The sequence below is a fragment of the Vombatus ursinus genome, unplaced genomic scaffold (assembly GCF_900497805.2).
Source record: "Vombatus ursinus unplaced genomic scaffold, bare-nosed wombat genome assembly UNPS02014816.1, whole genome shotgun sequence".
Classification (NCBI taxonomy): Eukaryota; Metazoa; Chordata; class Mammalia; order Diprotodontia; family Vombatidae; genus Vombatus; species Vombatus ursinus.
In genome coordinates, this window is record NW_020954594.1 from 12,295,706 (window position 1) to 12,322,001 (window position 26,296).

Genomic DNA, 26,296 nt, shown 5'->3' on the forward strand with positions numbered 1-26,296 from the left:
ACCTGGTGAGACCAATGCTGTACAAGAAATGAGTTATATTGATGTAACTTCCTCCAAGTACAGCTATCACATAGGGGAGAATATGCCCCTAAGATACTGAGTGGAGGGGGGAAAGAGAGTATTTTTTTCATACACTTTAAAATCTGACAGATAGCCAGAGAGACAGAGATAGAGATAGAGATAGACATAGAGATATGTTCAATCATTTCAGTCATGTCCATCGCTTTGTGATCCCATTTGCGATTTCCTTGGCAAAGATATTGGAGTGTTTTGCCATTTCATGCTCTCACTCCTTTTATAGGTGAGAAAACTGAGGCAAATAGGGGTAAGTGATTTGCCCTGGGTCACATAGCTAGTAAGTGTCTGAAGCTGGATTTGAACTCAGGAAGATGAGTCTTTCTGACTGCAGGCCCAGCACTTTGTCCACCATGCCACCTAGCTGTCCTAGGATATAGATAGATAGATAGATAGATAGATAGATAGATAGATAGATAGATAGATAGATAGATAGATAGATAGATTGTTTCTTTCTCTCTCTCTCTTTCTCTCTCTGATGTAAATGTCCCTTTGTAGAAGTTAGCTGATGTTAAGTAATTAATTAAATGGAACTGGGGGCCAGGCACTGGCCCCTAACAATGGGGGAAACACAGATGTTAGAAACTTCAAGTAGGTGGCGGTAGAAAAAAATACCCCAAAAATTCCTCATGGAGCCCTGAGGGTCAGATGTAGAGGCCTGGCTCTGTCAGAGAGAGAAAGAGTAGACTTGCTATAATAGCTCTTAATTGGCTATACATAAATGCATATTTCTTTTTGGTGGGAGGCAGTGTGGTATAAAACAGCAGAAAGATGATTATAACTAGAGTCTGATGATCTGGGCTTGAATACAGCTTTATTATTTGTTTACCTGTGAGATCTGGAGCAAGATGCTTAATTTCTCTGGGCTTTGGTTCCTCATTTGGACTCGATAGTCTCCAAGATCCTTTTCAGATGTGAATTAATGTTTCTATGACATCAAAGAAAAAAAGAAAATATTTGGACTTTAAACCAGCATCCTCAGAGTACCTACAACCTAAGAACTTGTATGGCTCAGATAGTAGAAACAAAGTTGTTCTTGAAGGACTTTAGATCATTTCTGGAGCCAGCTGCTTATTCACTGGAAGTCATTATTCTGCCTACTTTAATCACTTAAAGATCAGGAGTGATAGTGTACTGAGAATAGGAATTAAGTTTGGATTGTGTATAGTAGGTATGATTTGAGATTTCTGTGCACATAGGATAGTATAGAAATAGTATATCCTTTCCTTCTCCCCCTACTCCTTCATTGCCCAAGGCTTTTCTTTCTTCTACATCATTTCAAAGCACACAAAATGTGGGAAAATACATAAAACAACTCCGAATCCAAGTAAAAAAAGGAGATTATCGAAAGCTTGTTATATTATCTATCTAAACACCGATGACATCTGTCCATCTCCAAAATTGTGCTAACCTTGAGATGATAAGATAAAGCATTATACAATAGGATCTTGGTGATCTGAAGTGTTCTGAGGTATTATATTGGATATTTTAAGCTCTGCAAAACTTGAGTCAATCCCTTAGAACTCACGCTGTAGGAAAGTGGGAGCACTTTGTGGTACTTGTTGTTTATCTACCTCAAGCTTGATCTCTAAATATCTAAGGATAGGTTTCTTTGGATACTTAGGGAGTTTGAGGACAGGTTCTAGGTTATTAAGAAGGTTAAAGTAAATTGATCCCTCTTGGCTGCATAATTCTATGAAAACACTGTGCTCTATCCTCTGAAGGGGGGGGCAGGGAAGTCACAGCAGAATGAGAATAATATTCCTCCCTATGGCTAAGAGTAGTCCTATATTTCTCCAGGCTAATTTCGTAACAGGAGACCTCAGTTAGTGCCAGTCAGGGTGACATAATCCACTAACCCAGGTACCTGAGAATGGAACTTGTTCAGCAACTTAAGATGGGAGACAAAAAATTCAAATGGAACAACTTTCAGTCATTACAGATCTGGGCGCTAGTCAAACCAATGACCTAGAAATGAAGGGCTCCAAATCCCATTCCTAACTCCCTGAGCCATCAAGTGTCCCCTATGGCCTGGATCTTGTCCTGAAACCTAGGTCTCCTGCAGAAATAGCATTAGACTACCAGCAGTAGCCGCTGGGTTGGCAAGAGATGATTTTCAAACAAAGGCCAAAAAAGGGGTGGGGGTTGAGATGAAGCAGCCATAGGTGGTAAGACTAGGCTCGGAAGCAGATTCACATTCCCACGCAGAGTTGGTTTTAATTGTTACTTTAAAGTTTCTCTGCTCCTTTAAAACCCCAAACCTGAACCCTTCTTTAAAGTCAAATGCTTGCCAGGAAGTACAAGAATAATGTTCGAACAAACACAGCCTTAGAGTTTGCTGGAATAGCGAAAATACACATTCCCTCCTAACATCCCCCCCAACCGAGGAATAATGAGAGGAAATCAAATGAGGGGAAGTTGTTGAAAGGGAAAGAAAGAGATTAAATGAGTATTGTGAGGAAGAGAAGAATATTTATTGCCCAAGTAAGAAAAGGAACTAAAAGAAAGCACACTCAAATGGTTTTACCCCCACTTATCTCTGTCCATGTCAGTCATTCACATTTCCTCATAAAAGGATGGGGGTAGAGAGGCGATTACTCGTTAGTAAAAAGAAGGATTTTGTGTGTGTTGCAGGGTTGAACCAAACGGAAAGCAAGCCCGGCAGAAATTCTCTGTAAAGTTCTGTAATTCTTGCAGCTTCAACTGCAAAACCCTGTAGGTGGAGCTGCACTCTGCAAATGTAACTCAGCTGGCTCAACAATGAAGCAATTGTTTCCCTGTCTCCACTTAGCAATTCCTCCTTCTCTTTCTGTTCTTTCTGGTTGCATGTTCTATTTATTTTAATGTATACCTTTGTGTAAAGCCTGTCTCTGAGTGGTTAGATACCCCGTTGATATGTAGCCTTCAAGGGGGAAAAAGGAGTGCAGCCTATTCCCATGACATCCTTGGGCTTTGTAGAGCCAAAAAAACCTTCTCAGGAACACCTAATCCTTGGGCTCCGTCCAAGTACCACAATCTCTCTGCACAACTGACATGGGCCACTTGGGACACTTGAGAGCTTTAGGTGTGTCTCTCTGAAGTCAGCCCCAGCCAAGCATGAGGCAAATGTGCCCGACCAAAGAAAATAAATTATGTGGACTCCAATTTTCAGCAGTTATGAAGTATTAAATTACACATGTGAAGAATTCACTTTGGGGATTAACCCTTTTGGAACCTAAAATGGTTTTGTCACGACTCCTCTGAAAGGAAGCACGCTGTGCATACTGCGGGCCTCTCAAAAGCCATGTGGGTCATTGATCAGCCGGCTGAGGCACTAATTGAAATATGTGCTGTAATTAACTGCAAACCGGTGAAAATGCAAGCACTACCTGGGCACTGGGGTGCATTTTGATGCTGGCCCTGTCTCTTAGGACATGCTGGGCAGGGCCTTGTGTGCAGGAAGGGGTTTCAGGGAGCTCTGGGAAGTTTTAGAATGCCTTTTGGAACCCCTGAATGCTACTTTAGGCACTTAATTAGTATGCATTTTAACACAATTAGCTCGGCCCCGGTGGCTGCTTCTTCATTCAGGTTTAGAGAAGTGGTCAGAGCCAATGGAACTTTAGTAAAATCACGAATGAAAAGCTCCTGAAAAGGCATTAGCCCTCAGTCAGAGATATAAAAAGGACATCCTGCCCAGCCCCTTTCAAGTATTTCTGGTTCCCCACAGCCATCTGTAGCATCAAGCATCCAAAATGTGATGTTGCTGAAATTTTACGTGTAATCCCTGCATTAGAAAAACAAAACACTGCAGTTTATTTCCCTTTAAAGGTATTTATTTACCAAGTGACCATAGAAAGCATCTTTAACAATAACAGGAAGAGCTCAATCTAGAAGGACTTTTTTTTTCCCTTTTCTTGACAAAGTTAACTTTTTCTCAGTGGAGAAAGGTAAGCAAGATTCAGCGAGCCATGCAAAGACTTAGAAAAACCCTAGATTTGAATCCTATGAATCTTTCCCTCAAAGTATAAGGTGTAAGGAGTTGACTTTGTTAAGAAGGGGACAGGTTTGATTCCTAGTATTAATTTTACCCCTGCCTCCCCATTTGATCCCAGACAAATTAGAAGGGACATTTGGGAGGAAGCATAGCACAAAGGGAAAGAAAAGTAAAACTCAACTAAGATTCAGAAGACCTGCCACTAACGAGCTGGGTTAACCTAGGACAAGTCTTTCTGAGCCTTAGTTTCCTCATTTGTAAACTAGGGGATGTATTTGCAATATTTACTGCACAGGATTGTGATGAGATAATGTGTGTTAAGTGATTTGTAAATGTTAAGAACTCTATAAATATGAGCTAGTATCTAAGCTAATGTTTTGTCTTGGAGATGAAGAAACTGAGGCATAGGATTCAGGAACTTGACCAAAGTTACACAAGTGTGAATATCTGAATTGATGCTTCCAGTCTACTACTTTTCCACTTATTAATCTCTCTATGTATCAATCGCCTCATTTGTATGAAAGGAGGAAGAACTCTCTCCCTAACCTGTTTGAGAGCTTTGTAAGAAATTTATTATAACAATGTAACTTATTAACATATACATACATATATGCATATATGCTCATATTTGAGATACTGTGGTGTAATACATGGGGCACTTAGGTGATGCAGTGGATAGACAGGCAGTCCTGGAGTCAGGAAGACATGAATTCAAATCCAGCCTTAGATAGTTATTAGGTGTGATCTGGGCGAGTCATTTAACTCTGTTTGACTTAGTTTTCTCATCTGTAATATGAGCTGGAGAAGGAAACGGCAAAACATTCCAGGACTTTTGCCAAGAAAATCCCAAATGGGGTCACAAAGAGTCAGACATGACTGAAACAACTGTAAAACAATAACGGTGCAACAGATATTGTCAACTGGACCAAACTGGCCTCTAACCTTCAGATGGCCAGTGATGAGCAGAGCAGGCTAGAGACAGGAAAGTCAGGAATCAAACACAAGTTTAATTTAAAAGTGAGGGAAATGGCTTGCAAGCAAGGAGGCAGATTAGACAAATGTGCTGGGGGCTACCCCCTAGTGGGGGAACTCACTTTAGTGGGGCCAAAACTCAGTAATTATAGCAATGGCCATGCAGTAAGTGATAGCCCAGGTAATGAGAGGTAACAACAACAATGAAATAAGTTTGATTCATAGCAGGGCTTCATAACGAGAACGTGGATATAGCAGGTGCTTATCCGAGCTCAGACAACACCTGATGCTGGTCAAAGCAATGCAATAATGGTATGAAACAATTCTGGCATGTTGCTGTGGCTGAGATCATTCAGAGGTTGAGCAAAAATAATTGTTGTTATACCAAGCTCAGGACAACTGGCTTGCTGGGCCTTAGCTCTGGAAAACAGGGTGTCTTCTAATAGTGTCTTGACAATGTAGAGTCAAAGAACATGAGTTTGAATCCCAGCTTGGTCATGTGTGAGTTTGGATAATTCACTTTTCCTCTCTGGCCTCAGTTTCCTCACCTGTAAAATGAGAAAAGCAAACTAGAAGACCCCAAGACACCTTCTGGGCAGCTAGGTGGCTCAGTGGATAGAGTATCAAGCCTGGAGTCAGGAAGACTCATCTTCATGAGTTCAAATCCAGCCTCAGATACTTACTAGCTGTGTGACCCTGGGCAAGTCACTTAACCCTGTTTGCATTAGTTTCCTCATCTACAAAAGGAACTGGAGAAAGAAATGGTAAATCATTCTAGTACCTCTGCCAAGAAAACTCCAAATGGGGTCACAAAGAGTCAGACATGAATGAAACTACTGAACAACAACAAAAAGATCCCTTCCATCTCTAAATCTATGATTTTATGATCCCCATGTGCATAAGTGTACCCACGTTTGAGAAAGAGGAAGGAGTACGCCCTTAACTTCCCAACCTCATATGATTTTTGGGTGGAGTAACTCATAAAAATAATTGCAAAGCACTATATAATCAGTGTGCTTTATGAAAACTGAACGATTATAAAAATAATTTGCAAAGGCCTCATGACACTCCTAATTTCAACAGGTGGCAATGAAAAATGCCAACTCTAAGGCACTAGAGTGAGAGATCAATGTAAAGGAGACAAAAAATTGGGGATTTATACTTTCTTGAAATCTAAGTGACTGAAAAACATTGCTTTGAGCTTTCAATCTTCTGTAGATCAACTTATTGAGAGAAATATCTGATTGCAGAGATGCTTAGGAAAAGCTTTTTTCCCCTATTTTATTGATTTTGTGTTAAAACAAAAGGGGGAATTCAAAAGCCAACAGCCAAGAAGTCAAAATAAAAAAAAAAAGTAAAAAAAAAGATACAAAAGCCTGCAGATTCCACCCAACATAAGATTTTGACTGCATTTCCTTGTTCATCATATCTCATATACTTACATACATTCACTCCAATAAGAAATAACTTTTTGTTAGAGAGAGCACCCTAAATTTGATTTATAGCTCACAAGACACATAAAGACAAAGTTTCTGGCAAGTATGCCTATATAAATCCTGACCATTTCAAAGATTGTCATCATAGGTGCTGAAAAGCAAAGATTAGTTGTGTTCTTCCTGGGCTGTGCAGGTAAAAGGGGATAGTTTGTTAAGACCAGTCCTTCTCCCTGTTACCCTGGGGGACAGCAAGATTATCTGAATAGGCTAAAGTGTGAAAAATTGTTTGGGGACAGAATCCGGATGAATGGGCAGTACGGAATCTTCATAGCCTAAACTGTATCCACTCCTTAAATAGAGTATGTCCACAAGGGTGGAGCCAATTAAGAGATCCACATAGTAATTTTCCTGTCTAAACTCCTGGCTCCTTTAGACTCTTCCTGAGGGGGTAGATTTTCCCAAACACAGAAGAATGTGGATCTACATCAAGGGGCTTACTCTGCAGAGGCTTCGGGACAGAACTGAAACTGAATGACGTTTCTTTCTTGTGAAAGCATGAAATGTTGAACACAGTTCATAGTGAAACTAATTTTACCCTTCGTATTCCACAGGACATGACAAGGCGACCCCTGAACCTTCTAGAGGGAGAAAACTTTAACTGTGCCCAAAGGGTAGGAAGACAAATTCTCACAGCACCATGTAAATCCTCAGAGGGTTACTCCTAGTGTGTTTATGACAGCCTGAACTCTGCCCTGCAGATCAAAGTACTAAGCTGATTAATTGATATTTATTGAATGCCCACAGGGTCCAAGACACTAAGGGAGCCACACAGAGTGCCTGTGGAATCATTGAGGTCTCTTCCCTTAGAGGAATTTATAATCCAAGAATATAATAAAGGAAGGACTTTAATGGATAATGCTAGAAACTCCTTGGCAACCAAAGACACATTTCCCAGCTTCCTTCATGTGACCAGATATAAAAAGCCCAGATATGAGATCCTTCCAGACTTAGAACTTGTTTAGTGTGAAGTTGAAAAAGAATAAGATTTCAAGAGATCTAATGTTTCTCTCAATCAGATATTGGAATACTTCAATGGGTGCCTTTTATTTTTAAGGGAAATATTGGTCTGGAATCTTTAAAAATAAGATCTCCTGACTCCAAGGGAGGGGTGTGCATGTGTGTGTGTGTGCGTGCACGCGCGCGCGTGTGTGTGTGTGTGTGTGTGTGTGTGTGTGTGTACAGGAGGAGGCAGTTGAGATAATGATCTTGGTCTTAAAAAATCAGTGGATAAATAAAGATTTGCTTTTTGAGATTCACTTATGGAACAAAAAGTGAAAATAGATACTAGAATTTTTTATGAGTAAATCAGATTTAAAATGGAATAGGATATTTTGATAAGTGTGTAATCTGAAAGTACATGGATACACAATTCTTCATGTGAGGCTTAGGGGAGCCTAAAAGGTTTGTGATAACTTTTCAAATTTTTGCTGTTTCAACCTGGCTTTTAAATTTCAGCATGGTTCTATGGAAAATGTGCAACCAGATTAAAGGGATTTTCCTAGACTACTAAATGTGGAAACCCAAGAAAATTAATGGGATAATTATTGAAAATTGGCATGAGATTAAGAAAAATGAACTTGCTACCCAAGGGGTGTGGGAATTAAACATACCTTTTACTGCCTCTTGAAATATTTTCTAGCAAATTAATTTTGTTTCAATTGTTTTCTATATCATTCCAAAATAAAGCTTTTTGCTTGGTTAGACAAATTGATCACAGTTATACCTTGTTTTATGTATTCCTTAAAACTTCTGAACGTAATTCACATAAATAAATCTTATTTTCCTACTGACTTGTACCATAAATTCAGAGGTATGTTATCTCAATTTCTCATTGATCTTCAATTAGCAGAGAATCTTTAAACACTAAACTAAAATTCCTCTTTTTTTAATCCTTTGTGTCCAGCAATTAATGATCTTAAATCCAACATCATATGCAGAGGATAAACACTGTTATGAATTGTATCATATATCACTTGATTTGTCAGTGTTGTGAGCATGGATTTTTTTTAAAAAGGGGAAGACACTGTCATGTACTAACTTCCCCCTAAGCAGAGCCTAAATTTAATTAATCAGGGGGAGGGGTGAGTGTGTGTGTGTGTGTGTGTGTGTGTGTGTGTGTGTGTGTGTGTACACAGCACAGGAGGAGGCTGTTGAGATAATGATCTTGGTCTTAAAAAATCAGTGGATAAAGACTAGGTACTGATGGATTTGAATGAATTTGGATAGGATATTCTATTTTTTGAAGTATTACAGGTGAGGGTTTTTCTCTATTATTGGTATCAAAATGTGATACCAACAATGACCACAAAACATTCCTTAAAGCAATGCCAAAATGATATAAAAAATTCTAGGCTTGCAGCAATCTTCATGTTCCCTGGAGTAGTTTGAAAATTCTATGGGCAAGGGAAATGTGAGCACATAAAAATTTGTAGGTTTGGATAATTCTATGTTATTGAAGGAATTAGTTAATGATGTTGCTGAGCAACCAAAAAGTGAAAAAGTAACATTTTGAAAGCATTGAAGGGTTGAAGAGACACCAAATACGGTACCATTATTTAATAAAGAAGAGAGAGATAGAGAGTTGAGACAGAGACACAGATAGAAAAACAAAGACAGACAAAGACAGAGATGGAGAGAGACAGAGACAGAAATGAGACAGAAACAGAGAAGAGAGACACACAGAGAAAGAGAATGACAGAGAGAGCAACAGAGGCAAAGAGACAAAGGCAGAAAGGAATGGAGAGACAGAGAAAGGGGGAGGAAGGGAAGGAGGGAGAGACAGTGACAGACAGAGAAAGGGGAAGGAAGGAGAGATGGGGGAACAGAGATACAGAAAGGGAGGTAGATGGAAAAGGATAGAGATGGAGGAAGAAAGAGAGGGAGGGAGATAGGAAGAGAGAGAGGGAGAGGGAGAGAAAGGGATGGAGGAGGGAGGGAGAGAGCGAGAGAGAGAGAGAGAGAGAGAGAGAGAGAGAGAGAGAGAGAGAGAAAGAGAGAGAATAGAGAATGAATTATGGAATTTATCCTGAAGGAAGTTTACTAAGCTGCCCAGTAAAATAATGGAAGCAGAAATGAAAAAAGTACTAATTTAAGCAATGTCAAGTTACCATCCAGGTAAATAGTATTTGTGCCCTCAATATAATGCTTATTGTATTTTTTTTTTTTTTGGCTAGGCAGTCGGGGTAAAGTTACTTGCCCAGGGTCACACAGCTAGTAAGTGTTGTGTGCTATGTGTCTGAGTTCATATTTGAACTCAGGTCCTCCTGACTCCAAGGTCAGAACTCTATCCACTGCGCCACCTAGCTGCCCCAATGCTTATTGCATTTCTACCTGATCTCACAAGCTGCGTTTCTGCCTAGTCTTCTTAAAAAAAAAAAAAAAGTAAACTGTAGGACCACAGACAGAAAACTTCAGTTCTCTTAATACAATTTTTTAAATCAATAAAAGTCATCTGATGTTGTCATCTCTCCCATTAGAATATAAGCTCCTTGAGGGCAGAGACTGCTTTTACCTCTCTTTGTATACCCAGTGCTTCTCTTACAGGGTTGTTTTGAGGATTGATGTATGTGTTCAAAGCACTTTGTAAATCTCTAAGTGGTGGATCAATAACTGCAATTATTTTGTTAAGTAGTTAATAAGCCTCAAGAAGTACTGGGGCAAGATGAGACAAAGCTAAAAGTAGAAGGCTTGTCCTAGCTCCAATTAAATTAAATTAAATTCAACCAATACATATTAAATGACTGCTCTGTTGCAAGTCATTGTGTTATGCATTTGGATATAATGTAGAAAAACAAAACAATCCCTGCTTTCAGGGAGTGTATGCTTTGCTAAGGAGGACTTGCCTTTGCATTGATAATTATACTATAAAGTAGCATGATATAGGAACAAAGGAGAGCTGTAAACAAAGTGTTCTAGGAAAATGTAAGGAAGAAGGCAACACTTTTAGCTAGCAGGATCAGGAAAGGTTTCATAAGGAAGGAGCCACCTGACCTAAGCCTTTTAGAAAGGAAAGGATTGTAAGAGGTAAGAACAGAGTGAATTCTGAGCACAAAGGACTGGAAATAAGCTGTTATGATGTTCCCCATCTCATCCTATGCTTCCCTTTTCTGCACATTCACAGAGACTGTCCCATGTGCCCAGCCAGAATGCCCAGAAGAGAGAGCTTTAGGCTGAACTAGGGGAAGGATTTGGAAAGCCATTAACAGAAATAGAGAAGTTGGGAATTAGGACAGGTTTGAGAAGGGGATATGTTGACTTTAAGGTGTCACTATAACATCCAGTTGAAGAAGCCACAAGGCAATTGGGAATGTGGACTTTGAGATCAGGGGAAAGATTGGGGCTGAATATAGAGATTTGAGAGGTATTGACAAAGAGGTTATAATTAGAGACTTTAGACAGAAAAGAGATGAAGGCCAGAGGGCACAGTCTTAGGGAACATTAACATTTATGGAGGAGAATATACTAGTAAAGGAAACTGAGGAACAGTTAGGAGGAAAGAGAGCTTTCTAGCCATTATTTTACCAACTACAGAAAGCTGCTTACTCTATAATGGACAAATTCTTCAGAAAGGTCAAGAAAATTAAAACTGAGAAAAGATAACTGGATTTAACAATCAAGAAGTTGTTAGTAACCTGGAGAGAATAAGCTCAATGGGAGTGAATGAATATTGTATAAATGAAGTGATCATTAAGTATTCTTCCTAGAAGTTTGATGAAGAGGAAGATAGAAAAGAAATGATATTTTGAGTGGCTGAGAGGATCAAAAAAGGATTGTCTTAGCAAAGGGGAGGTCTGAGTATGCTCAGAGGCAGAGAGGAAGGAACTATCAGGTAATGCTGAAGGTCCAATTCAATTCAACAAAAATTCATTAAGCATTTAGTAGGTGCTAGCTGAGATTAATTCAGTGAGATTTCAGTGAAGACGAAGTGGGGAAAAGGATTAAATGGAAGAATTAGCCTTGGTAAAAAGGCCATCTAATTTTCTGAGATAGAGAGAAGCACGAAAAGGGTGATCTTTTCAGCTTTTCTATCTAGATTCTTCTTTCTGTCTGAGAAACACTTGTTTTTTCAGTCATTTTCAGTCATATCTAACTCTTCATGACCCCATTTAGGGTTTTTTTTGACAAAAATACGAGAGTGGTTTACCATTTCCTTCTCCAGCTCATTTTACAGATGAGGAAACTGAGGCAAATGAGGTTAAGTGACTTGCCCAGAGTTACAAGGCTAGATTTGAACTAAGAAAGATGAGTTTTCCTGACTTCAGGACCAGAACTCTATCCATTGTGCTATCTAGCTGCCCTCTGAGAAACATAAAAGTTTATTTATTTTTGAAAAGAGCCAAGTGGTCTTTACATCTTGCCTTGCCTTTTAGCCTGGGAGCTCCTGGAAAGCCCTGGCATAGGTTTCTGTGTGTGTGTGTGTGTGTATGTGTGTGTGTGTGTGTGTGTGTGTATGTGTGTGTGTGTGTGTAAATCATTAAAGATGTATGAGCATATTATTTGAGCCAGAAGATGATATACTTTAGTGAGTCTGACTTCTCCTAAAGGGTAAATTTTTTCCAGTGGCTCCTGATTTAGGTTATACTTTCTGATGTAAAGGAACATGTTTTGGACTTGGAATCCAGAAATTTAGGTTAAAAATGGCTCTGATACTAACTAATTATTTAACTATGATAAGGTCAGTTTCCTCCAGCCATAGTTCCTTACATATAAAATGGGAATGATAATTGAATTCCCAATGTCAAATATTTGTTGTGAGGAAAGAATATTATAAAACTTAGGGGGCTATAGAAACTTGGGGGCACTTAGGTGATACAGTAGATACAGCACCAGCCCTGAAGGTAGGAAAACCTGAGTGCAAATCTGGTCTCAGATACTTACTAGCTGTGTGACCCTGGGCAAGTCACTGTTTTTCTCAGTTTCCTCATCTGTAAAATGAGCTGGAGAAGGAAATGGAAAATCACTCCAGTATCTTTGCCAAGAAAACCCCAAATGAGGTAATGAAGAGTCAGACATCACTGAATGATTGAACAATAGACACTTTAAATATTATCATCAGCCTTGCTAGAACCAATTATTTTTTCAATTTTCAAATTTTTCCATCAGCTCTTAGCATTGTTAGAAACAGAACAGAAATTTTCCCAAACCCCATTGCCCTAAACAGGTAGTTGAAGAAGCTAGGAAAGACATTTGTTATAAAGAAAGATAAAATTTGCCCTGGCCAAACAAATAGTATGAAAGGAAGTAAAGGGCCAAAAGTGAGGAAGTAAAGGAAGAGGAACTGAAAGAACCTGTCAGGAGAAAAATTTCTTCATATGGCAGGATTTTTTTAATCTTTTTTTGTCATTCATTTTCATTAATGGTTGTTATATAGTAGTCTAGAGGAGGAAAAAAAGGTGAGTGAAAGACTTACTTTCGAGCAGATTTTAAATCCCACAGGAAAAAATACAAAGGAATTACATCGTAGTTAAAAACAAAAGCAAAAACAAAACAAACAAACAAAAAAACAAAGTTGACATTGGAAAGAGCATTGAATATATACCTAGAAAATATTCTTCCCTGACTAATCAATGTTTCAGAGTTGAAACCATATTCAAATACCATTGACATGAAAATTGTCACCAGTATAACCCCCTCATCTATTCTCTTCATCATCATTAACCAGATTTATTGAGTTCTCAGAGACTATGAGGCCAATATAAAATAGATATTAGGTTTCAGATTTGGGATCTGGATGGCAATTCAAATACAAATCTGAATTAAGAAGTGATTGCTTGGAGTCACTTTTGCATTTCATTAATTAAATGCAAACATGAAAAACTTCTGGCAATTTTTTATTACTAAAAGGTAAAATATATAAAGCTTTCCCAGTTGTTGGTCTATTTCTCATGCTATTTTAATTTTGAACAGTTTTTTTTAAATATAAAACATATTCTGCAAAGGTACAAAATAGAATTGTGCAGGATAATAATATGGTCAAAAATATTTATGTTGGAACTGTACAATTAAAGTTAATGACAAGATTAAAACTGAGAACTTGGACTGACATTCCATCCTTGACTCATCTTTGATTAATTTTTTCCCTTTCTTTTGATTTCCTTTTTGTTAGAATGTTCAATTAAATGACAATGTACAAACTGATTTTTAGCTCTTTAAGTTCTAAGATTTGTAAGTGAACTATGCATTTATGTATGCATGTATGTATGGAACAAATCTATTCTGTATTTGAAATCATATTTATTTAGCCTTCACTATGACATGAAGATAGTATTAAAGACCCAAACTTTAATATTGGACCTCTTTGGAAGCACCAAAACAATTTACCTGAAATTTTACCTTTAAAGAGCAGTAGTTTGTCTGAAACCTTTGCCGTGTTTATACAGTTAGCTGCCTCAATTCTTCAAGTTTGCATATATTCCCATGCCCATGAAACCAGAAAGTATTGGTTTTATGAGTTATTCCATTTAACTCTGAATAAAGACTTTTTCCTTTTCTTCCCCCAAAGCATGCTACTATAGCTGACATTTGGTCAAGCATCAGTGAGCTGCTCTTAAGCTATGCCTACTTAATCACTATTCATAACTGGTTCAATTTTCATTGCTTCCTTATAACAGCAGATCTTCTCTATATGAAGAACTCCTGCTGATCTCAGAAAAGAGTTCCCTTATGCAGAGAGCAGGGAAATCAGGTCATATATTCATAAGTAGTGCATTGCCCCCCCAAAAAAAAGTTTGGTACATATTTAACGTGCTTGCTGTGTTTACCATTACTTTTTTCTATTTTTTTTTTGCAACTACTGCTTTATTCCTTCCTTTTAGCAACAAACTACGTTTAATCCTACAAAACCGTTTTTAGTAGCCATGTAATTCTCTCAGTTTTTTTAAAAAGGGAAGTGAAGATTTTTAGGAGGACACATATACAGGAACATAACCTGCAGGAACCATGGATAAACAAAGTTAAAGCCATATGAAGCACATTATATTATATCTAGTTACAAGCCATACCAATCAAGAGGGATGGAGAATTCAGCGATCAATGAGGTATTAGGATCAAGAGGAGAGAAATTAACATGATTAGAGTTGGCAAATAGGACTCATGAAGGAAGAAGCTAACTAGGATTGCTTTATCTAGGGATGAAAAAGTGTAATGGATGCTGTAGTAATTATATCAAGTGAAGTATCATTATATAAACAGTTGTGACTAGTTCCTGTGTGTGATCTCAGAAGACAAATGAGTTGAATGTTTTATGTAGATCTCCAGACTTCAAAGACTATCGACAAATGAATTGTTCTATTAAGAGAGGGGCCCTCAATGATCTCCAAAGGCCCTTCTAGGTCTAATTCTATGATCCTAAAAGAGGAGCTTTATGACAGGACCAAAAAAAAAAAAAATAGAGAAAAGTTAAGTGACTTGATCACAGTGTAGCTTATATGATTAGTAAGGCCATGATTAGAACCCAGGGCCAGGCCAATTATAATAAATATAATATATGTATATATATGTACATATATATGTATATTAGTATTATATAACAATAATTACTATTACTTAATAGTATTTCTATAGTGCCATAAGTTTTACAAAGTGCTTTACACATGTTAACTCATTTAATCCTCACCGCAATCCAGGGAAGTAGATGCTATTATTATTATTATCCCCATTTTACAGATGAGGCAACTGAGACAAAGATTAAATGACTTGCACAGAGTCACACAGCTAAGTGTCTGAGACCAGATTTGAACTCCTATCTTCTTGACTCCAGAACTAACTCTATCCACTACACTACTTAGTTTCCCGTACATGAATTTTATAGATGACCTATTTCAACGTCCTCATTTTACAGATGAACACCTAAAAGTCTAGAAAAATTGAATGAGTCATGTTCAAAGTCATACAAGGTGACAGCTTATCTGTGAGTCAGACCCAGGTCCCCTGACTCAGAGTTCAATACTCTTTCTGTTCTACCCTATTGCCTTTTCAATCTCATTCATTTGCTATAGTCCCTGAAATTTCACACCTGGGTCTTCATTCCTTGGGAATGGAATATTTTACCATCGAATGCAAATGTTCCAGGAAGGGATTACATTAAAGTACTATCAGTCGTTAACATTTTCATTTTTGGATGAATTTGTTTGTCAGATGCTTTCAACTAATGTTGAGACCAATAAGTAAAAGGAGAATGGGAGAAAGTAAAGACCAAATCAAGAGCATGAGAATATTACAAGGTTCAGGCCGGGCTTTAGTTGTAAGACTATGTATTATGGGACTAAGGACTGGATATTACCTGGTTCCTTCATTTTTTTTTTTTATCAGTGAGAAAAGTGAGGCCCACATAAGATAAGTGATTTGTCCATGGCAATCTAGATAGTAATTATAGTGATCTGGTATTTAAATCTAAGCCCTGTAATTCCAAATACAGTGATATATAGACTGGGTACCAGGGCAAAGAAGGGAACCATCAATACGAAGAACACGGAAACGGATAAGAGTATGTCTATGTCTCTATGTGTGTGTGTGCATGTGTGTTCATGGGGAATCAGAGAAGAAACTAATCTTCAAAAGGGGTGTCATTTAGAGGGAGGCGATATCAGGAAAAAAAAAACTTTGAAGGGGAAGAAGTATACAGTAGAGAAAAAGGGTGTTCACCTCCTTCCTCATTTTTACCAATTTGTTCTCCCCAATCCTGAACTAGCACAAAACAGCTTCCTTTTTTTACCCCATGAAAATTCATGTAGTTTGGAAGCAACACTGGTTCCTTACTGACTTCCTATTTTCTGAATGTGGCCTTCAGTTCTTCACTTTGTGGCTTTGCACAGATTATTCCCATAAGCCTTGAGTGTACAGATTTTTTTTTCACGTTTGTCTCTTAGAATCCCTCTCTTCCAATAATAATAATAATGATAATTTATGTAAAGTTTATTTGTAAATAAATATATATATGTATATATTTATATTGAGTTCTATGCTAAGAACTTTATAATTACTATTTCGTTCGACCCTCACAACAACCCTGGGAGGTAGGTGCTATTATTATCTGTATTTTACAGGGATGGAAACTGAAGTCATAACTTGCCCAGGGTCATTCAGTAAGTGTCTGAGGCTGGATTTGAACCCAGATCTTCTTTACCTTAGCTCTGGCATCTTAGCCTCTGAACCACTTAGCTGCTCATAGTTCATGTTTTCCCTCCTATATCTTAGACTGAGGAAGCCTTTATTCTTTACCATCCCCCATAGCTGTTAGTAATTTCTCTATACATCCCCTTCAAGGGTTTTCTTGTTGTTGACTCTTTCCCCAACCCTAACCTTCTTTAAGATGTGTTTCTTTCCTGATGGAACCCCTAGGAAAACACAACACAAACACACACACACACACACACACAAACTTTTGCCTTTCTATACTCTATTGGCTACATGTTTTTGTTGTTGTTGTTGTTATGTTTTGCACAGGCACCCTGAGATCTCTGTGTGTGAGAGATTTATTTATCTCTATATCACATACATACATATGTATTTATATACATAATATACATCATACATATGTATAGACCTCAAACATTTAACATATAGACTTCACATACATATATACATGTATATGTATAAATTTATATGTGTATATGAGGCAGTTAGGTGGCACAGTGGATAGGGAGCTGGACTTGGAGTCAGGAAGACATGAGCTCAAATGAGACCTCAGATGTGACCTTGGGCAAGTCATTTAACCTCTGTTTGACACTGGAGAAGGAAATGCGAAACCACTCCAGTGTCTTTGCCAAGAAAACCCCATAGACAGACAGTTGGACATTACTAAAACAACTAAACATATGTGTGTATAGACATACATACATATATGTGAAATATCATATGTGTATATATGTATATAATCTATGCCTGATTATGTTATATACCCAACCTGTTAAGCAGAATATAATCCCCATGAGGTTAGATATTTTTGATTATTCCCTTATTTCTTAGGATCTATCATAATGTCTTTCACATAGTGTTAATGAGATTGGAACATTTGTGTGGTTTTTTTTTTTGGAGGGGGGCACTTCAAAATCAATTTTAATATAATATTTGGAAGTATAAAACATTATGATTTAATAATAATCTTTTAGTATCCTTATGGAAGCAAAAACATTAGAGCCTAACACAAATACATACACATATATATGTGTATACATATTTATATATGAATTTCCAGTGAATATGTGTTTTGTATGTAGATTGATATAAATTAACTTCCAATGAATGTCTATTCATTGGAAGTTAAATTAAAGATCGAAAGGACTCAGCTAGCCAAATATTTTGTCTACAAGATATAAAACAGTAAAATGCATGATAATATGCAGATACATTATCATTTTTAAAGTTTTTTTCTGATTATTTGACATTCTAAAGACAAAAACTTTAATTCACTTATTACTTCTTCAGAACATTATAAATTAATATAATTGAGGCTTTCCTAATAAAAGTGAAATGTTTCAGAATCAAGTAAATCATTTACCTATGGATTATTTTTGACTTTGTAATAAATTACTATTCTTGATCCTAACAGGGATTGTTATTGTTGTTTGTCCTTTATAATCAAAGAGGACCAGTGATATCACAATATTAGGATCAAGGTACAGAGTGTTTGACTGTGGCTGATTACTCACAAACTTGGAAAGCTCTACCACAGATTAGGCACAAACAGTCCATTTAAATATTTGTCTTGGAGGTGTCTCTAGACTTACACGTGTCACATTTCCTTTGTGCTGCTATGATGCTGCTTTGCTCACGGAGCACAACACCTTCTTTGATGTGGGCATGGCATGCTGGGCAGTCCTGTGCTAGTGACTCCTATGTCTCACAATTGATATTGAAGTTCTTCAGAGAGACCTTGAAAGTGTCCTTTTACTACTTTTTCTGACCTCCATGTGAACACTTGCCTCATGTGATTTCTCTGTAGAATAGTCTTTTAGGTAAATGTGGGCTACATGGGCAGCCCATTGGAGTTACACTCTCTGCAGCAGAGTTTGAATACTTGGCAGTTTAGCTCGAGAGAAATTTCCCATATCTTATCTTTCCAGGTAGTTCTCAGAATCTTCATATGACAATTTAAATGGAAATGGTTTAATTTTCTGGCATAGCCTTGTTAGACCATCCAGGTTTCACAGGCATACAACAATGAAGTCCTCATAATGGCTCTGTAGACCTTCAGTTTGGTATGTAGCTTAGTACCAATTCTCTCCCACACTTTCTTTTGGAGCCTTCTAAATGCTAACAGGGACTAGATAATATCTAAGATCCCTCTTGAATTCTGAAAAATCAGTCTCTTTATAATCTTTAACATAGATTATCAGGATATCCTGGATTAACAAATGACAAAATTAAGACCAAAGACTGATCATTTCTAGAAGCTACGCTTGATTACAAAAGTTCCTCTGAATAAATCCAAAGTGGATGTTATTGCTACGTCTTTATTTCTCTGCCCAAGCCAATCAATGTCCAATCAATGGCATTATCACCTTAGCTTAGCAATGGAAGGCTTGAATTGAGGGCCCTTTGTCATGCTCAGCTTCCAACACCAATATTCAGTAGCAATACTTATGATAAATACTTAAACAATGGAGAATCTACAACCCCTGCAGTGATGCCATCTCTAGCAGAAAGCAGGAGTAGAGCCACAGATGACACAGAGAGTCTGACAACTGACATTTACAACAACGTTAATGATTCACAGTTTTCAGATCTACATCATCATGAGAATCTCCAGTGATGCTGCCACCTGTACAACTCATATGTTGTCTGCCCTGAACACTATATATGGAATAATGTAGCTTCATGTTGTTGGAGGATCAGTAACTATTTACTCTGATATCCTCTTTTGATTGGCAATTGTTGATCAGAAATTGGGCAGAAATAACTAATTTATAATTGTTTTGCACCTTTCCTCTTGTAATAGAATTCCAAAGGCATTGTGTGAGTGCGTCTATGTATATGTTTATATGTATGAGTGTGTGTGTGTGTGTGTATTTAGGAGAAAAAACATTGAGAGTGATGGAGTTAGAAAATATAGTTGCTTGGAGCCCTGAGCTTTTTTTCATGTAAAATGATTTGCATTCTATTGAATGATTTGTGTAATATTGGGGAAGTGTTGGTTCACATTAAGCGTACATTCCTGGGTATTGCCTCATTCCACTTCCAAATTCTACCTCTGGCCATAGGAAATAGGGTACGGTCATGATCTATTCCGGGCTTTGCCTCTGATTCACTTGTATTAGGCAATTCAGGGAGGCTTCTCTACACCTTGCTTTAGGTATCAATCTTTACAAAACAAAGGACTGCTTCATTAATAGCATCATACTAGGTATAATAACAATAGCTAATATTTTGTAGCATTTCAAGGGTTAAAAATATATTACATATACTATTTCATTTTATCCAAAATAATGTTTTATCCACAATAACTCTGTGAGGTTACTGCTGTTTTTTATACCCATTTTATAGATGTGGAAACTGAGACTGGGAGTGGTTAAAGAGATTGTTCAGGATCATATAGCTATTAAGTTTCTGAGGTAAGATTCAAACCTGAGTTTTCTTGACTCCAAGAATGTTATTTCATTTTATCCAAAATAGTGTTTTATCCACAATAACTCTGGGAGGTTACTGCTGTTTTTTATAACCATTTTATAGATGTAGAAACTGAGACTGGAAGAAGTTAAAGAGATTATTCAGGATCATATAGCTATTAAGTTTCTGGGGTAAGATTCAAACCTGAGTTTTCTTGACTCCAAGTCCAGTACTCTGCCTATTATGAAATCTAGCTTCCTTCTGGTTCACAAAACTCTCTAATACTGTGAGCTGAAAAATCTGCCTGAATTGCTAATTTCTCTTACATGGAGGTTGTGTGTGACCTTCAATCCAGATTCAGAGAGAAAAAATCAATGTTAAACAACAGAAAAGACCAGTTGGCAAAACCCATATGCTAAGTAGATTAAATATATTCTTATTTGTGAGTAGCTTTTTTTAAAGACTGCACAAGTACATCTTACTGGGAGCAGCTAGGTGGCACAGTGGATAGCACACTGGCCCTGGAGTCAGGAGAACCTGAGTTCAAATCCGGCCTCAGACACATAACACTCACTAGCTGTGTGACCCTGGGCAAGTCACTTAACCCCAATTACCCCCCCAAAAAACCCAAAACAAAACCAACAAACAAAAAAAAAACCAAGTACATCTTACTAAAATATGCCCATAAGTATACTTTTGTCATATAAGTTCTCTTCTAACTTGTTAGTATGGTGTCCTGCAAAATACTATAGGCAAATGTGAACTAAGGGCTTGATATAATATCATGATGAAGAGGAAGACAAGGATGATAATGAGGATGCCAATTAAATGATTTTAAGTTAATGCTAATATATATTAGCTTACCAGTCTTAATAATCATGCTATACACACCCTAGATATATTACTTAATGATGAATATCGGTTAAGCCGCTGAATTATTTGTCATTTCTTTGGGGGCTAACTGTCTATTAAGACAAATAAGATTGATGGTGCTCTAATTGGGAAGTATTTTTCCATAGTGGTTAACTATTTCAGAAATTACACTATGATAAGCAAGAATGAAACTTCCTTCCATTCTTCAGTTAACTGATCAGAACTCCAAGAGAAAAAGTATTGAAGGACAAGTAGAGTTCTGAGAACAGAGGCCTGGAGGATGTCCATTGTTCAGAGGTAGGAAGAGGAATCAGAAAAGGTATCAGAAGAGAGGGTGCCAGAGAAGTAGAAGGAAAAAAAAAAGAGGAATAATACTACATATTGTTAACTAGATGTAGAGAGATTTTTTTAAGGAGAGTCAAATTCATTCTGGGCACTCGGAAAAAATGTTAAACGAATGAAATAATGGACAACAAAATTGTAGAGGTCAAGAAGAATGAGGTCAAAGATAAAGGCCACTAGGTCTGGCAAGATGTAGATTTCTGGTGATATTTTAGAGAACAGTTCCAAATAGACTAGTAAGGATAAAAAGGAGTATAGCAGTGAGTTAAGAAGGGAATGAAATGAAGTAAAACCAGTGAAGATTACTCTTTTGAGAAGTTTGGCAGGACAAGGGAAAGAATTAGAAGAGATGATTTTTTTCTGGCTTTGCTAGTAATCTACAGTTTAGCAGGGACTACTTTTTTTTTACATTTAATTTTTTTTTCCTCAATTACATGTAAACAAAAAAATTGTTTTTTTAAAGTTTTGAGTTCCAAATTCTCTCCATTCCTACTTCCCCTAATCCCTCCTTAAGAAGGGAAGCAATTTGATATAGATTTGCACGTGCAAATCATTCAAAACGTTGCCATATTAGTCATGTTGCAAAAGAAAAGGCAGACAAAAAAAAAAAAGAACTATGCTGCAATTTGCATTGAGGCTGCATCAGTTCTGTCTCTGGAGGCAGATAGCATAAGTGCTTCAGAATTGTCTAGGATCACTCTATTGCTGAGAATAGCTAAGTCATCCATAGTTGATCATAGTAAAACATTGCTATTATTGTATATAGTGTATACCTGGTTCTGTTTATTTCACTATGTCAGTTCATATATCTTTTCAGGTTTTTTTTGAAACACCCTGCTAATCATTTTTTATAGCACAATAGTATTCCATCACAGTCATCATTGTTAACACTTGTTTTAAAAAAAATTGCATCAATATTTACTAGGAAAATTGTTCTATACTTTTCTTTCTCTGTTTTTGATCTTCTGGTTTATATAAGCAACAAATTTGTGTTCAGAAAGAATTTGGTAGGTCTCTTTCTTTGCCTATTTTTTCAAATAGTTAATATAGTGTTGGGATTAATTGTTCCTTAAATGTTTTATAGAATTCACTTGTGACTCCATCTGGTCCTGGGGATTTTTTTTTTTTTACTTAGGGAGCTCATTGATGGTTTGTTCAATTTCTTTAAAGAGGGTTATTTAAATATTCTACTTCTTCTGCTAATATGGATGATCAATATTTTTTTTGTTAATAGTCATCCATTTCACTGAGATTGTCAGATTTATTGGCATATAATTGGACCAAATAGCTCTTGATAATTCCTTTAATTTCATCTTCATCAGTGGTGAAGTCATCATTTTCACTGTTGATACTGGTAATTTGGTTTTCTTCTTTAAAAAAATGAAATTAACCCATGGTTTATTTATTTTATGGTTTCTTATAAAATCAGCTCCTAGTTTCATTTGTTAGTTCAATGATCATCTTACTTTCAATTTAATCTCTCCTTTCATTTTCAGGACTTCCAATTTGGTGTTTAATTGGGGATTTTAATTTTTTTTCTATTTTTTTTTTAGTTGCATACCCAATTCACTGATTTGTTCTTTCTCTAGGGCCTATATTTTTGTTAACTTGCACAAAATATTCTATAGTCAAAAATTAAACTAGGTATTGTAAACTTTAGTATGAATGGAATACTCCGATTATCCAAATGCTATTATTATAGTACATGGAGAATATCAGGGAATTTTTGTGTATAATTTGCCTATGTTTCAGTAGTTCGTAGCAGTAAACACAAAGAGTTAACAAAGTAGCCACAGAGAGTTGTATGGTGGAAAAAGATACACTCTTATAAGTATTATTGGTTGAACACTAAAACTAGAATAGGGTGTATTTGTCCATGCTAATTAAATATAGGACCAGTATAAGTAACCTAGTCAATATTCTCTAAAGGAAAGGAGCTTTCTGTGATCTACTGGATTTGAATGCTATTGATCTAGGCCACAGACTGGAAGTAACCAGTGAAAAACCATTTCAAAGAGAAATTTCTGGTCAAGTTCTGTAATGTCTGAAGGAAATTCCCAGCTAGGAAGTGTCTGAGGACAGATTTGAACTCAGGTTTTACTCATTCCAGGACCAGCATTCTATCCATGGTGCCACCTAACTTCCTTACTTCCGTTAGACTGGTCATGGTGAGAGAGTTAGAAAGACTATGCTCCCTATTAGCACTCCCACAGTCTCCTTTTACCACCATCACTCAGTAACCTCTCTTCCTTCGAGGTTCACTCTTGCCAAATTTAACACCAAACTCCTCATAAATTTAGTTTTGAATCCTGACTCACACTTACTATATGTACCACTTTGGTGAGTCACTAATATCTCTGTCTCAAGTTACTCATTTGTAAAATGTAGATAATAATTCCTGTAGCAACTATCTCCCAAGGTTGTTATGAGGCTCAAATGAAATAATCTGTGCAAAACTCTTTAAAAACTTTAAAGCACTATCTGGCTGCCAGTTAAAGGGCATTCATCCCTGAGACCTTAACATTTCTCCTAGCAGATAAACCAATCAGTGCTTTTTGAATCCATAGCTATTATGTGGTACTTATTGAAACAAAGTTCTAGTGTACTCTGAAACTTACCACAGAATACCCCTTCTATAATTGTTGGATGTACATCCTCAGTTCTCTACTTTTCTTGTTGGAAGCTTTTGTGGCTAACTCACATGTATACTGCCATTTGCTATGTCTATTCACTATGGTTGGCTTCTGCTGCTGAAGGTTCCAGACTGAACCTTTACGCCAAAGAGTTTTCTTACTCTTCCTGAAGCTTGTTCTACCATTTAAACAAAATAATATGTTGCAAATTGGGTCAAGTAAATAAAAGTATGGCACTCACCATTCCCCAAAAGTTTATTACTTCCTTTAGGCAATATGTTCCTATTCTGTAAAGGTGAAACTTAAAACAGAGAGGAAACATCAGTATGGTATTAAATATTTCTAAAGCATCTATCACTCCTTTGCTAATTATGCAAGTATTTTAAAATAATTCTATTCTACAAATATTAAACACTAGTCACAAGTAAGTCATCATTCTAAACACAGGGAGTACATACATGTATATGATATATAGTATCATATATTACTGTATGTAATACACATTGTATAATAAATAAATTTAAGCATATAATATATACACATATACATACACAATATATTCAAAAGTATAATGTATGTATATGTGTGCACATGTATATAAATATCAAAGCACTACATTCTGATTATTGGAGGAATTTAAGAAGTGAATACAACATGCAGGATTATTTTAAAATGTAACAGAGTAGTTTAAATATAAAATAGCACGTGACAGTGTCAAAGGAAATATTCAAAGAGATCGTTGCTAACATTTTTAACTGGGGTGTGGGTGGGCTGATAGTGAGTTTGAGGAGGGTTTTGTGGAGGAGAAAGAGGTACCTAAGCTGATCCTAGCAGGAAGAAAAGGATTCTAAAGCCAGAAATGAGATATTAATGCATTCCCCAAATGAATAGAAATGGTGAAAGAATGCCTAAGAGATATAACACAACATCTTGTATTCTGGAATGACCTCTTAGTCCCATTTGTCCAAATGTAGATTATGGGAAAAGAGACTTAAAATAAATCTGGGAATATAAGTTTAATTCTATTGTCTTGGGTCCTAAATGCTAGGCTAAGAAATTTGTATTTTATCCTGTAGGCAATAAGGTGCTATTGAAGATTTTTTGAGTATTCAAAGTTTATCATTAGACTAATGACCTAGGTATATTATTTTAATTTTTGTGTGGAACGAAAGACAAAGTTAGACATGGCTAAACAATAGCACCTGTGTAAAAAATTCTAAGAGTATTAGTAGATTGCAAGCTTAATGTAATTCAACACATGGTATGACAATTATTCTAGGAATAAATCAGGCACAGTCTCCCCAGAAGAAGATAATAAATCCATTCTACTCTGCCCTCTCTCCTCATCAGACCAACTCTGGAGGACTTAGCCAAAAGGGGGAAATTAGGATATTTAAAAGCCCACTGTAAAAGTTACATAAGGATTGTCTAGAAGAACTAGAGATGTTGAATCTAGAGAAAGAAAACAGCATGGATATGATTTTTTTCCCTATGTATTTGAAGAGCTATCTTGTTGAAGAGGTAGTAGACTTGTTCTATTTGACCCTAAAGTACAAAATTAGAGGTGATATATAGAGACTGGAAAGAAGATAATCTATACTCAACATAAGAATAAATTGTTCAACAATTAGACCTAGCCCAAAGTAGAATGGAATTCCTCAGGAAATAGTAGATTCCACCTCACTAGTAGTCTTCAAGCTAAGACTTTCAACAAATATTCACCCAATCGTTGAATATCCACTCAGTCATGGCAGACATTGTATAAAGATTCATGGACATTTAAAGTTTGCACTGGATGGCCTTTGGGTTGCCGTCCTCTCTTTGATTCTTTTATTTTTTATTTTTATTTTTAATTTATGGAATTAAAGAAGCATTTCCATAACACAGTATAATAAAAAAGATAGCGCACGAAACTGCAAATCTATTATATACAACTTGCTTTCCCTTTTAAATTTATATTAAAGTTATCATGTAAATTTCTTTTTTTCTTCCCTCCTCCCGCCCTAGAGATGAGACACATATATGTATACATATATATAGATATATATGTATATATGTATACACATAGATATATATGTGTTTGTGTGTTTGCGTATTTGTGTGTATATGTATATATATATATATACACACTTCTTTTCGTCAGTTCTTTCTCTGGATGTAGATGGAGTCTTCCTTAGTATGTCATTTGTGGTTAATTTGGGTATTTATAATGGTCAAAATGACTTATTCACTTACAGTTGTTCTATGATTCTCTGAAGAATGAATTGGCAAGGGGAGAAACTGGTTGTAGGGGGAAGGTGATTACAATAGTACACACAAAAAGGGGTGGTGACCTAACCCAGGCTGCAACAGTTTGAAAGGAGATAATGGGAAGGGCTTGCTAGACA